The sequence below is a fragment of the Hyperoodon ampullatus genome, assembly GCF_949752795.1.
Source record: "Hyperoodon ampullatus genome assembly, chromosome: 15".
Classification (NCBI taxonomy): domain Eukaryota; kingdom Metazoa; phylum Chordata; class Mammalia; order Artiodactyla; family Ziphiidae; genus Hyperoodon; species Hyperoodon ampullatus.
In genome coordinates this window covers 67,535,453-67,549,245 of record NC_136928.1, presented here as the reverse complement: position 1 = coordinate 67,549,245, position 13,793 = coordinate 67,535,453, and positions in this window count along the sequence as shown.

Sequence of the window (13,793 nt, the reverse complement as noted above, 5' to 3'; positions counted from 1 at the left end):
TACTCTTCAGATAGTCCAAATTCCTTAACATAGTTTACCAGACCCTTCATGCTTGAAAAGCTTCTTCCATGTCTCTCCCATTCCTCTCCATTTCCACTACCCAGTGCTTCAGCAATATGTCTTTGGGTTCCTCCATGCTTTCTCTTCCTATGCTTTCACGCATGGAACATACTTCCTCACCCACCCACCCTCATCATTACTACCTTCAGGAAGTCTTCTAATATCCCTACAAGGTTTGGGTCCCCACTTGTGTGTCTTTCCTGACAGACTATAAGCCTTTAGGAAGTCAGAAACTCTGTCAAACTTACTGTTGTATACCCCAGCATCCCTAGCACAATTCTTTTTTTTTTTTTTTTTTTTTGCGGTACGCGGGCCTCTCACTGTTGTGGCCTCTCCCGTTGCGGAGCACAGGCTCTGGACGTGCAGGCTCAGCGGACGTGTGGGCCCAGCCGCTCCACAGCATGTGGGAATCTTCCCGGACCGGGGCATGAACCCATGTCCCCTGCATCGGCAGGCGGACTCTCAACCACTGCGCCACCAGGGAAGCCCCCTAGCACAATTCTTATCTGTGCTTAATAGTATTTAAATACTTGTTGAATGAATGAATATCACCAAGGTTTTGACTCTGAATGACAAAAATTGGCAGAGCCGGTAACAGAAAATGGTGTGATGGGGGCGGGGGGGCGGGGGTGAATGCTAGTTTGGGGAGAAAATGGTGCGTTTGGTTTAAGGTGACAACTAGATATACAAACATTGCAAATATTGGCTTGAAGTTAGGCTATGAAGGTAGGAAGTGTTAATTAGGCCTGTTGGTCATCCGAACCTGGATAAGATCTCTTACCAAGGCAGTGTTAAAGGAGCATGAAATTACTCGGACTGGTTTTTTTTTTTTTAATTTATTTATTATTTATGCTTTGGCTGTGTTGGGTCTTTGTTGCTGCACGCGGGCTTTCTCTAGTTGCGGCGAGCGGGGGCTACTCTTTGTTGCGGTGCGCGGGCTTCTCACTGCGGTGGCTTCTCTTGTTGCGGAGCACGAGCTCTAGGTGCGTCGGCTTCACTGGTTGTGGTACGTGGGCTCAGTAGTTGTGGCTCGCGGGCTCTAGAATGCAGTCTCGGTAGTTGTGGTGCACGGGCTTAGTTGCCCCGCAACATGTGGGATCTTCCCGTACCAGGGCTGTCACCCGTGTCCCCTGCACTGGCAGGCGGATTCTTAACCACTGTGCCACCAGGGAGAACCTCAACCTCTTTTTTTTTTTTCCTTCTAAGAGTGGAATGTGATGTTGTGGGAAAAAAGCGTGAGTTTTGATATATATATATTACCTATGTGGTCTTTCACAAGTTACTTATTCTCTCTGAGACTCAGTTCCTCATCTATAAAACAGACATACAGTATCTACTTTTTCGGATTGCTTTAAGGCTAAGAGGAACTGAATATAAAATGCCAAGTTGGGGCCTCCCTGGTGGCGCAGTGGTTGAGAGTCCGCCTGCCGATGCAGGGGATACGGGTTCGTGCCCCGGTCTGGGAGGATCCCATATGCCGCGGAGCGGCTGGGCCCGTGAGCCATGGCTGCTGAGCCTGCGCATCCGGAGCCTGTGCTCCGCAACGGGAGAGGCCACAACAGTGAGAGGCCCGCATACCACAAAAAAAAAAAAAAAAAAAAAAAAAAAAAATAAAATGCCAAGTTTACATAAATGTTGTATTATTATTCAACCAAAAATCTACCATTCATTAGGTATACATATATACAAGCTAAATATGGAATGGAAATAACATTAAATTATGTTCACAAAAAAATAGAAGAAGGCCTGAAACAAAATGGGAGAAAAACAGATAAGGAAAAATGTGGGAAAGAAAATATTATTCAAAAAAAAAAAAAGTGAGGCACTGGGAGGGCAGTGGTGCCTCTGAGAGAAGACATGGAGATACTAAGGGGCTCATGGAAAGAGGTGGGAAAGAGACAAAGAATATGAAGGTTATCCTCTCCCTATTCCATCTCCATTTCCCCCAAACCACTACATTACACTTCTGAGGACACAAAGCTTTCATGCTTTGAGCAAAAAAAATTTTTTTAACTAAAAATACTCTAAAACACTGTATTCACAGATTGATTTTCATGAGTCTTTCTGTAAACTATGAGCTTCAGAAATCTGACCTATCACACATGGTAACAGAAGCAGCTTCTGAACATGTACTTTAGGGGCTGGCCTGAATATAAAAAGGGTCTCTAAAATATATACCAAGTTCACACAACAAGGGATAAAGGCATGGAATTGGTTTGTTGTGGGTAGAAAATAACTAATTCTAAGCATTTGGCGATTCCTATATATATTCACAATATTGAGGTATTACCTTTGCCTTATTTTTAAAAATAATATTTATTTATTTGCTGCGCCACTTACAGGATCTTAGTTCCTGGACCAGGGATTGAACACGGGTATCAGCGGTGATAGCACCAAATCCTTAACCACTGGACTACCAGGGAATTCCTGATTTTTATATTTAAAATTAGGTTGCTTATATTTTCTTGTTTCTCAACTGGATCGAATATTGAAAATAAACTCACAAATACTTGTCATTTTTAAAACTTTGTCTGTTTCTATTAGCCTCTCATGAGTTTCTTTCCAGTTATCTCTCATAAGAGAAAGAAGAAAAGAGAAGAAGGTGGCTTAAGCCAGTGTTTTTCAAGTATGAGTAATTGTGTACCACTGAGACATACCTGCAGATACCAAGGGATTTAGGGGACTGTCCCCCGTCCGCCCCTCCCTGGCCCCCCGGGCTGGGCAACATTGCCTTAAAGTTAAATGCTAACTTCAGAGTATAATGTGATACCAGTTAAATTGTAAACTTAAACATAAATTCAGGATCACTCAAAAATATAAAATGTTAATCCAGATGATCCAAAATATGCTAACATGCTTATATTATAAAACTTAAAGCACAGTGTTTTAAAATTCTCATAGAAGTGCTCATTTCGGCAGCACATATACTGATGCAGCAATCCCACCCCTGGGCATATATCCAGAGAAAACCACAATCCAAAAGGTTACATGCACCCCAGTGTTCATTGCAGCGCTGTTTAAAATAGCCAAAGATATGGAAGCAACCTAAATGTCCATTGACAGAAATGGATAAAGAAGATGTGGTACAAGGGCTTCCCTGGTGGCGCAGTGTTTGGGAGTCCGCCTGCCGATGCAGTGGACACGGGTTCATGCCCCGGTCCAGGAAGATCCCACATGCCGCGGAGCAACTAAGCCCGTGCACCACAACTACTGAGCCTGCGCTCTAGAGCCACAACTACTGAGCCCATGTGCCACAGCTACTGAAGCCAACGCACCTAGAGCCCGTGCTCCACAACAAGAGAAGCCATCGCAATGAGAAGCCCGCACACTACAACGAAGAGTAGCCCCCGCTCGCTGCAACTAGAGAAAGCCCACGAGCAGCAACAAAGACCCAACGCAGCCAAAAATAAATAAAATTTTAAAAAAAGAAAATTAATAAGAACCTATTGTATAGCACAAGGAACTCTACCCAATACTCCGTAATGATCTATATGGGAAAAGAATCTAAAAAAGAGTGGACATATGTATGTGTATAACTGATTCACTTTGCTGTACAGCGGAAACTAACACAACATTGTACATCAACTATACTCCAATAAAAATTTTTAAAAAACAAAAAAAATAAAATTCTCATAGAAGACTCAGAGTGCCTTGGAAGTTCAAGACCCCCAGAGGGTAACAGACCATAGATTGAGAAACCTAACCTGCATGTGGAAGATGTTAAGTGAGGAGAGAATCAGAAAAAGGCAAGAAATTGAGATGTAAGTCCTCCCAGGCTAACGCCCACCCAGGCTTTTCTCGGGGTTCCTAATTCTGCTTTTGACCATATCCAGTTTCTGATGACATTATACTATTCATAAAAGATTACCTTTGGAAGCTCAGCAGTTTTTATGCTACATTCCATTCTGTGTGTGATTAAAGGTGAAAGATTGGTCCAGGGAGGGAAAAAAAAGTGGGGGCAAGATTTAGTGCTAAGAAAGAAGGAATATAGATATTTTGACATTACTAGAAAAGGGAAGGAGTCCATTTCTGAGGTTCTGTTCTAGCCCCTACTCCTCTTTGTACTCATAAGTTTTAAAGGGTGCCCAATAAATGAAACATTTCCTAAAGTCAGAGAAGTGTTATATTTTACAGTCACAGTTTTATATGTCTAGAAGCCAAGATGTAAATTCATTTTGAAGCAGTCTGCCTTTACTTAGGAAAATCACCAGGATGGGCCCACTACACATACATAAAGCAAATACCCACCTTTATCCTAAAGAAAATCATGAAATGACCATTAACCAAAATCCAGATATTTCAGACTGAGATGCTGAGGTTAATTTATTTATTAGTGTTATAAATTGTGTCTTTCACTGGATTGTGCCCTTGCAGGGAGAGAGATACCCGTTTTTCCCCCTAAATAAGAATATAGACTGGAATGTTTCTTAAAATCCTTATTGTTCTTAGGAGACCAGTGTTTGTTTGTTTGTTTTAATTTATTTATTTTTGGCTGCATTGGGTCTTCGTTGCTGTTCACGGGCTTTCTCTAGTTGCAGCGAGCGGGGGCTGCTCTTCGTTGTGGTGCACGGGCTTCTCATTGCAGTGGCTTCTCTTGTTGTGGAGCATGGGCTCTAGGCGCACGGGCTTCAGTAGTTGTGGCTCGTGGACTCTAGAGCGCAGGCTCAGTAGTTGTGGTGCATGGGCTTAGTTGCTCCGCGGCATGTGGGATCTTCCCGGACCAGGGCTCGAACCCGTGTCCCCTGCATTGGCAGGCAGATTCTTAACCACTGCACCACCAGGGAAGCCTCAATGTTTGTTTTTGATTCAAGTGTTTGCTCACAGGTGATCACAAAACTGGAGCCACCCTGATGTGTGTGCCAGTCTTTTCTGTATACCTCACACCGGGCAGACTAGTCTGAACAACTGGTATCTCACAAAGTGGAGTTAGAGCCAGATTATCTGAAGCCTGGAAAGTGTCCACAATTCCTGGGATTGCATCAACCAGGTCAAGGTGGAGGTGAGTTTTTCCCCCTAAGGAAAAGGATAGATGTTCTAGAGTGAAAATAAGCAGGACTTGAACTGGAAAAGAAAGATTCATCTGGTTGGACTCATGCCTGTTGCTGGCATCAAGACTCCAAGATGTGGCACAGTCTGGAGATTCCTGTTGGGGAAAGTGGGTGGGCTGAGCTGGCTCTGCCTTACCAGGAATCTGAAGAAGAGCCACTTCTAGTGGCAGTTGTGGGCTACTCTTTGTTTTTCATGTCTGTGCCTCTGTGTCTTGTTAAATAGCCTGGACTGAACTGAGCTTTGGGGAATCGAGTGAGGAGATCTATGTCCATTGGGATGGGGCCACGTGGGGAGGCTGAAGGAGGTGGTGACAAAGTTCAAGAGCCGCAGTGGTTTGGAGCAGGGACAGCTGGCAAAAGTGATAGTAATTTCCTGTGAGGATCTGTGGCACACTTAACCATTCCTTAGAGAATTCTGAGAATCCTTTAGTAAGAGAACTCCTTTGCTCTGTTGGCTGCTGAGAACTGAAGACACACAAGTTGAGTCTGACAGATTGGCCCAAGAGAACCAGAGTGTTACTTAGAAAAATCCTGCTGGTTCTTGTAGTCACCAGGAGGGCAAAAGTTCTTAAGTGAGGCTCACATCCCAAGTAACAAATGACCTCACATTTGTAATCTCTTGGCTCTTTGATTTGCTAAGGAATAAAGATCAAACAGTAGTAATAGGAAACCTGCCAGCTGGAATCCTGCTACCCTGTCCACCAAAATGGCTTTCTTACCACTGGAAGATTGTGCCAACTCCTCCTCTCAAACGGTTCTTTCCTCAACCTTGATAGTTTCATCATGAGTATGTTTAGCCGAGATCTTGAGAGGATCCTTCTGCAGAGCTCCATAGTCCTGTGTGTATCTCCATCCTTTCTGGCACTCTTCCCTGAAGATGTTAGCCACCTTGGCCTCCCTGAACTCCAAACTCTGTCTTCCCAATGCAGTGAGATTGTCAGGCTCTGTTTAGGTTTCCTCTTTCTACAAGGTGGCCTGAAAACACTTTCTAGGCTGTAAGCTGGGGTACTCATCTCATAGGATTCACTTCATTTGTTTACCTTCTCTCAGGGATCACTATCCTGTGCTGCCTGTTGTCCAATGTCTGAAAATTGTTGCTTCATATATTTTGTCCAGTTTTCTAGATGATTAAGGCAGAAGGGTAAACGTGGTCCCTGTTATACCATCATGGCCAGAAATGGAAGTTTTCCTAAGCAGTTTTATAAATTGTTATTGATAACTATGTTTTTCAGTGAGATTGTATGGGTGGTTTTAAAAAAAATTCCTTAATTGTTTCTGGTATATCAAAATGTACTTTGCCCTCACTCTTTAATGATATTTTGGCTGGGGATAAAATTCTAGGTTTATAGGGAAGTCTTTTATCAGTCTTCACTGTTGTTTCATAGGTAATCTGTTTTTTTTCCTCTCATCTCTGGTAGCTTTTTACAATTTTCTCTTTATCCTTAATGTTGTGTAAATATTCCTATAATGTGCCTCAGCATGTGTTTAGTTTATTAGTACTAAAGGCTTATTTTTAAAATTTGGTGTCTAATGTCTTTCATCAATATTTTAAAATTTTATCTCTTGCTTTTTAAACACTGTTTCACCATCATTCTGTTTATTTTCTTCTAGAACTCTCATTATACATGTTGGAGCTCTCCATCTATCCCCCCTCTCTCTTAACTATATATATCCTTGTGTTTCTGTGCTGCATTCTGAGTAATTTATTGTCTTCAATTATACCCAGTTTAGAGCTCTTACTAACATCTTATTTTCACTGTCTTGTTTCTCTTAGTCTCAAACAAAACAGGCAAGGAGTTCCTTTGCTTGTTTTTGTAGAGTATTTTGTCACTTTCTTCCCAAGCTTTCTCCAGTAATAAACAAGTGTCCTTATCAGACTCTCTTTTTTTTCACTTGCTCTCTTAAGAACGTTTTTCCTAGAGAGTCTCTTCTCTCCCAGATGTAAAAAACTTTGTAAAAACAAAGATTTCAATTCAGGGAGTTCCCTGCTGGTCCAGTGGTTAAGAATCTGCCTTCGAATGTAGGGAGCGCAGGTTCGATCCCTGGTTGGAGAACTAAGATCCCACATGCTGTGGAGCAACTAAGCCCGTGCTCCACAGCTATAGAGCCCACTCGCCTCAACAAAGATCCCGTGTGCCAACTAAGACCTGATGCAGCCAAGTAAATAAATAAACAAACAAATAAATTTTAAAAAATAAAATAAATTCAAACTGAAAAGCCAGAGGTGAAGTGAAGGGAAGAAAAATAACACCTATGTTGGAAATCTTCGACTCTTACTGCTAAAAAATGAGGCATATGTCACAAAACTTGGGGTGCAAAATCATGTTTTAGGTCCAACTTCCTATCTTCTGAGACTGGAGAGTCAGAGAAAAGGAGGGTTCAGTCTTCTCTGGATTGTTCTTGCCTCCCTTAACATTCCTATTCATCCTTTATTTACTTATTTATCTTTATAAAATTATTTATTTATTTATTTAGGCTGCGTTGGGTCTTCGTTGCTGCGTGCAGGCTTTCTCTGGTTGCGGCGAGCAGCGGTTACTCTTTGTTGAGGTGTGCGGGCTTCTCATTGCAGTGGCTTCTCTTGCTGCGAAGAACGGGCTCTAGGCGCACTGGCTGCAGTAGCTGCAGCACATGGGCTCAGTAGTTGTGGCTCAGGGGCTCTAGGCGCACTGGCTGCAGTAGTTGCAGCACATGGGCTCAGTAGTTGTGGCTCACGGACTCTAGAGCACAGGCTCAGTAGTTGTGGCCCACGGGCTTAGTTGCTCCGCGGCATGGGGGATCTTCCCGGACCAGGGCTTGAACCTATGTCCCCTGCGTTGGCAGGTGGATTCTTAACCATTGTGCCACCAGGGAAGCCCCCTATTCATCCTTTAAAACCCAGGTCAGGCAGACATCACTCTTGTTCTCTGGGAAGCTTTATGTACTAGTTTCCTATGGCTGCTGTAACAAGTTACCACAAACTTGGTGGATTAAAACCCCACAAATTTATTTTCTTACAGTTCTGGAGGCCAGATGTCTGAAACTGGTTTCACTGGTTTACAGTTAAGGTGTCAGCAGTCCTGGTTCATTCTAGGGGCTCTAGGGAAGAATCCATTTCCTTTCCTTTTCTAGCTACTGGAGGCTGCTTGCATTCCTGGGCATAAAGACAATCTCTTGCTTCAGTGGTTACATTTCTTTCTCTTCTGTAGTCAAATTTCCCTCTGCCTCCCTCTTTTATGTGCACTTATGATTACATTTAGGGCCTATCCTAATAATCCGGGATAATATCTCCATCTCAAAATGTTTAATTTAATCGCATCTGTAAAGTACCTTTTGCCATATGAGGTGATATTCACAAATTCCAGGGATTAGGACATGGGTATCTTTGGGACCATTATTCAGCCTACGACAGCTTCCCCTGTATCTTTCTTCTGTGAAGTCAATCAGGTCCTTCTCTATTCAGCCTATAGAACTTTATACATACTTCTGTTGTACTTGTTAAGTATTGGCACTTTTTTGTTTACACAGATATCTTCCTAAATAAATATGAGCTCTTTAAGGACAGGAACTTTGTCTTTATTGATTTGTCTGCCTAGCATGGCACCTAGCACGTACTCTTACTAGCCAATAAATATTTGTTTAGTTAAATTGAATTTTGTTCTCTGATTCCAGCCTGGCTGTGAGCTGTGAAATAATGAAATCTTAGACTACTAATGCTACAAGGGATCTCCAAAGGCCTTTCCTTAAATTCTGAATCTATGTTTTGTCAGGAAATAATTTTAGATTTAGGAAAGTTCTCTCTATTACTACAACAAAGGTAAATTAAGTAAATGAAGAGAAACAAAAGGGGTTTTAGCCCAGAAAAAAGCTGTGGAATGGCCTGATAATTATTTTAAACTCACAACATCCCTGTGAAATAAAATAGGTATTAACTCTATGCCAGTAAAACACAGAGCAAAATAAATAATAAATAAATTTGATTTGAACATAATTAAATACAGTTGTGGAAATCTAATAATCTAAAAATTAATAAATCTAATTCTTAATTTAGATGAGCTGCTTTTTTTTCTTAATTTCCCAGTGCCCCTATTTGTCTATCATGTTTATTTTAGAAGTTGACTCAATTTCTTATGACATGACGTAGAGGTGTAGGGCAAATCATGTTCCCGTTTCATAACTTAAGCAATGAAGCTCAGAGGCCTAAGTTATGAGGCAATGTCTGGACAGGAATAAGCATGAGCTATGATGATGGTTACCACCCTTCAGCCTAATGACGAGCCAGGCTACCTGCATCAGCATCACCTGGGCAGAATCTTAGGCATACAGATACTCAAGTCCTCCCCGGCCCCCAGATTCAGATTCAGTTGATTCAGGTAGGGTCCTGGGAAGGTGCATGTTTTAAAGCACCTCTCAGATGATTCACAATTATCACGAAATCTAGGTTTCTCTTAGTTTGAGGTCCTATAGAAATGTAAGTGCCAAGCTTGAGGCAAAGGAACATTTTTGTTCCTTTGATTATGTCTTCATTCTGAAAAGAGGCTCTTTTGGAAGAAAGAATCCACATCACATCCCTAGAAGAATGATCAGATTAGAGGTGTGACTAGTGAGTCGCACACTGAGGAAGAAAAGCTTTGAGCAAAAACCCAGTTGATTTTCTAATTGCCCTGATTTATGGAAACCAAGATCTGAAAGATTCTGGACAGTTTTATTGAGGTATGATTTTCACATTGTAAGATTCACTCACTGTTAATTCAATGATTTTTAGTAAATGTATAGAGTTGTGCAACCAGCATGTCACAATCCAAGCTACAGTCCACTTGGGAGCTGAGGTCAGCAGGTCACTTGGGAAGCTTAGAAATTAGTCATATATATATATGGGTATTCTAAAAGCATTGCCTTTCTTTATTCTACAATTATGTAATAAATTGTTTCTGTGTTAAATATTGTTTCTTTTTTGAATAAAAAATACGTACATGTGGCACAAAGTACAAAAGGCATAAATGGGCATACAAATAGTTTCCCTCCCACTCTGTCACCCAGCCACCTGGCTTCTATTCCCAATAAATTAGTTCTCAAGGTGGATTACTAACCTGAAATGAAAATCTTTAGGCAAATTAAGTTTGAAGTGAGAGTGGAGCATCCAATATTATCTTGGAGCTTGGGCAAGAAGTGCTAGAGATAAATATAACTGTCATCCTGGTGATGTATTGGAGGCTCATCAATGGACATATTTTCTAAAGGATGGTGTAGAGAGAACAAAGAATATAACTTTGGACACATTGACAGGCACATTAATAGTTAGGAGGGGGAAATTTCCTGACTGTCCAGTGGTTAGGACTCGGCACTCTCACTGCCGGGGCCTCAGGTTTGATTGATGGGAAAAGTAACAGAGGAGCTTTAAGAACGTGCTGTTCAGTGGTCCCAAATGCTAAAGAGGTCATGGAGAATGGGAAATGAGAAAGGGATTTTGGAATAAAGGTTTAAAATAAACTGAGTGTAAAGTTTCAATAGAGATAGAGATAGGATGGGATTCACAGTGTAGGAGATTGGGAAGACAATGAGATTTTCCTAATATACAAAGAGCTCTAACAAGCCAATAAGAAAAAGATGATCAACCTAGTTAAAAATATGCAAAGAACATGTACAGGCAAGAAACTGAAGAGGAAATGCAATTGGGCAGTAAACATATGAAAACAATGGTATTGGAGCAACTGGACATCCACATACAAAAAAAAAAGAATCTAGACACAGGCTATATACACATCACAAAAATTAACTCACAGTGGATCATAGACCTAAGTATGAAATGTGGAACTATAAAACTAGAAGATAACATAGGAGAAAATCTAGATGACCTTGGGTATGGTGATGCCTTTTTAGATGAAACACCAAAGACATGATCCATAAAAGAAATAATTGATAAGCTGAACTTCAGTAAAATTAAAAACTTCTGCTCAATGTCAAGAGAATAAGAAGACAGCACAAACTGGGGGAAAATACTTGGTAAACACACATATGATAAAGGACTGTTACCCAAAATACATTAAAAAACCCTTGAAACTCAACAATAAGAAAACAACCCAACTAAAAAATGGGCCAAAGACCTTAACAGACACCTTAGCAAAGAAGATATACAGATGGCAAATAAGCATATGAAAAGATACTCCACATCATATGTCCCAGGGTAATGAAAACGAAAACAGTGGGATACCACTATAAACCTAGTAGAATGGCCCAAAACAGAAAAAAGGACAAATGCTGGTGAGAATGTGGAGCAATAGGAACACTCATCCATTGCTGGTGGAAGTGCAAAATGGTACAACCACTTTGGAAGATTGTTCAGTGGTTTCTTATAAAACTAAACATACTCATAATGTATGATCCAGAAATTGCACTCCTTAGTATTTACCCAAGGTAGATGAAAACTTATGTCCACACAAAAACCTGCACATGGATGTATATAGGAGCTTTATTCATAATTGCCAGAACTTGGAAGCAACCAAGATGTCTTTCAATAGGTAAATGGATAAACTGTGGTACATCCAGACAATGGAATATTATTCAGCACTAAAAAGAAATGCTCTATCAAGCCATAAAAAGACATGGAGGAAACTTAAAGGCATATTACTAAGTGAAAGAAGCAAATCTGAAAAGGCTACATACTGTATGATTCTGACATTCTGGAAAAGGCAAAACTATGGAGACAATAACAAGATTAGTGGTTGCCAGGGATGGGTAGGCAGAGCACAGAGGATTTTTAGGGCAGTAAAAACACTCTGTATGATATTATAATGATGGATATATGCCATTATGCATTTGTCTAAACCCATAGAATGTACAACACAAAGAACCTTAAGGTAAACTATGGACTTGTGTGATTATGATGGGTCAATGTAAGTTCATCCCTGGTAAAACCTATACCATTCTGGTGATTTGGTAATGGGGGAGGCTGTGCAAATGTGGGGGCAGGGGTATGTGGGAAATCTCTGTACTTTCCTCTCAGTTTTGTTGTAAGTGTAAAACTGTTCTAAAAAAGTCTTTTAAAAAAAGGATGTTTAACTTCCCTACTAATTAAATATATGTAAATTAAAACAGTAGGATATCTTTTTTTTTCCTTAATATATCACCAAAGGTGAAAAGATTGGTAATATGCAATGTTGGTAAGGATGTTGGGAAGCAGGAACCCTAACATACTCATGGTGGTATGGTTATTTGATATCTTTTTGAAGAGAAACTTGGCAATATCTACTCAAAATGTCCTTAGTCTTTGACTTAGCAATTCCACTTTTAAGAATGAGTAAAATCATTTTCACAAGTAGGCAAAGGTGTATGTAGCAGAATGTTCACTACAGCTTTATCTATAATAAATAACGTTGGAAATAACCTCAAAGTTCCCTGGTAGTTATTAAACATTGGCACATTTGGATAATGGAATACTCTACAGTAGTTAAAAAATTATAGTGCTGTATGTGCTGCTGTGGAAAAAAGTGAAAAGAGTAAATTGAAAAAGATTATGTGGTATACGCTTGCCTTTATTTTAAATTATATACACATAGATTAATATATACATAGAGAAAATAAATATGGAGAAATATATATCAAAGTCTTAATTATTCTGGTGAACTAAGGTAAGAGATTTTCACTTTCTATAGCAATTGTTAATTCACAATATTCGTAGAATAGTTGTGAGGATTAAATGAATTAATGTCATAAGGCAGTTATGACATAATTGGAATTATGTGGAATATAGCACATACAAGCTACTATATAAAGTTACATTATACTATGTTATTTTTGAAATAGTTTGATTTGTTACAATAAGCATGATTCTTAAAGCAGAAAAAAAATGATGTGGTGAAAATGTAGGCAGTGTTTGAGCATTTTATTTATTTTTTGGCTGCACCGCTGCAGCATGTAGGATCTTATTTCCCGCACCAGGATTCGAATACACGCCCCCTGCATTGGAAGGGCAGAGTCTTAACCACTAGACTGCCAGGGAAGCCCCCTTGAGCATTTTCAACATGAATGAAAAGGGACTTCCCTGGAGATCCCGTGGTTAAGACTCCATGCTTCCAGGGAGGGGGGAAAGGCGGGTGGGGTGGGGGGAAAGCGGTGCAGCCAAAAAAACATACAAAAAACCCCCAACCAACCAACCAACCAAACCCCCCCCCCCCAAAAAAAACATGAATGAAAGGTTAAAAACAAAACGAGAACTTGAAGATGCCAATGGGTCCTCTGTGCAGATTTGAAAGGAGCTAGTTGAAAGGTAAAGGTTGATAATACTAAGAACCAGACAGAAGAGAATGGGAAACTGTAATAATAGTATCAACGGATACTTAATGAATGTTTACCATGCGCCAGGTGTTCAGTTGCTTTGGAGTCTACCTACCTGGTGAAGAGATTAATCTGGACAGGAGGAGGAGCATCCTTTCCTTGAGATTAGAACAAAGATTCTTAACCTCAACTCCCTGAAATTATATGCTAAATTTGGTGGGCAAATGCCTTTTAAAAATATCCAAAACAAGGTCCAGATTTCTAAAAGAGTGTTTGAGCCCTCTCTTTCAAAGGTGAAAGAATCAAGGAACGATAAAAGTTTGATTTAAAAAATTTTAAGGTGAAGAGATGGAAAATGAGGGAACTTTTGCCAGATAGCCTTCTATCAGTTAAATAGGATTAGAGATTCCCTTTAAGGACAGTGAGATTTGGTGA